The sequence below is a fragment of the Belonocnema kinseyi genome, chromosome 10, assembly GCF_010883055.1.
Source record: "Belonocnema kinseyi isolate 2016_QV_RU_SX_M_011 chromosome 10, B_treatae_v1, whole genome shotgun sequence".
Taxonomy (NCBI): domain Eukaryota; kingdom Metazoa; phylum Arthropoda; class Insecta; order Hymenoptera; family Cynipidae; genus Belonocnema; species Belonocnema kinseyi.
This window is the reverse complement of record NC_046666.1, coordinates 60,593,872-60,595,326: the sequence shown is the minus strand read 5'-3', so window position 1 is coordinate 60,595,326 and position 1,455 is coordinate 60,593,872. Positions and strand designations below refer to the sequence as shown.

The 1,455-nt window shown below is 44.1% G+C and overlaps 1 long non-coding RNA gene across 1 annotated transcript in view; it reads left to right on the top strand.

The window, feature by feature from the left end:
• The window catches only part of LOC117181813, a 38,014-nt gene that overhangs the window by 13,775 nt on the left and 22,784 nt on the right, over positions 1-1,455 (top strand). The gene's annotated exons all lie outside the window — the stretch shown is intronic.

Sequence of the window (1,455 nt, the reverse complement as noted above, 5' to 3'; positions counted from 1 at the left end):
GATTTACTATCTCATCTGGAAAAAATCGTGTGACAACTAACAGGGTCACCTTTCAGAGAGGTGTCTTTCAGGGCGACACCATGAGCCCACTCCTCTTTTGCCAAGGTTTATTTGAAGCGAGGAAAACTTAATGGAATTCCTGAAGATCCTGAGCTCGTTGATAGAAGCGCCATACGTCACCTTTGCGCTGGAGAGACTTATGCATACCTGGGCGTGCCATAGAGCCGCATTCAGGATGTGACATCTATAAAGGATACTCTCCGAAGCAGATACAAACGTCTCATCCGACAGATTTGGTCTTCCGAAATGTCGGCAAGGAACAAAGTATCTGCAACGAACATGCTTGCGGCATGGGTCGCGGAATATTGAGTCTTGAGTGTCTTCACAACAGGATTATTCTGGGTACAGCACATAGAGTTGCAAATGGAAGAGACCCTCTTCTTAAAATGGTACAAAGCAGCGGAGAAGGCTGCTGAAGCACTCGGACTTGACTTCAGTATTAGGGGTGAGCCAAATGCATCAAATCTTATCTATCTCGATTGCTCACTCCTGAAAGCCTGGATTAAGAAAGCACAAGAGAAAAACTTTCGTGAACAGCTCCTCGATAAGAGGATGCACGGTATCTTCCACATAAATGTGAAGGATCAGTGAATATCTTATGAGCTAACGTTTGCTTTCCTTAAATCGTCCGGATTGAAGTCTGGTACAGAGGGTTTCATTTTTGCATGCCAAGACGGTGTCATTTCCAACTTAACATACCGTCGCCACATTTTGAGCCAAGACATTCCTGATGATAGCTGCAGGGCGTGCAGCATTTAGCTCACATACTATCTAGTTGTCCAACACAAGCGGGAACGACCTTTATTCAAAAGCACAATGCGGCACTAAGTGTGCTTTATTACCATCTCTGTCACTCCTACGGCATTCACCTTAATATCGCTCCTCTAAATTATCCTAGGGAAATTGTGTCAATTTTCGAGAATGGGAAGTGCCGCATATACTGGAACTTTATATTCTCGACAATTGTTTCTGTTGCTCACTCGAGGCCTGACATGGTTCTTCTTGATTTCGAGAAGTGAACCATGTTTGTTATCGAATTTTCGGCACCAGCTGACAAAAACATCATAACCAAGGAGAATGAAAAGAAAGATAGGTATAGAGACGTTATAAGGGAGTTGCAACGATTGTACCCGGAATATTCTGTTAAATTGATCGTCCTTATCAACGGCGCTCTTGGAGGTGCCAAGCTTTCACTTGCTAACGGCCTAAAAGGCATCTCTGCGTGTCAACAATATGCTAGAACACTTGCGGGAAAAATGCAGAAGGCGGTTGTCCTTGTGTCTCTCCGTGTTCTTAGGGTGCACGAGGCTTTTGCTGGATCATCGTATTGATTCCTTTACAGACTGTAACTACCTATCTCACGGTTGTTACAGTCTGTAAAGGAATCAATACGAC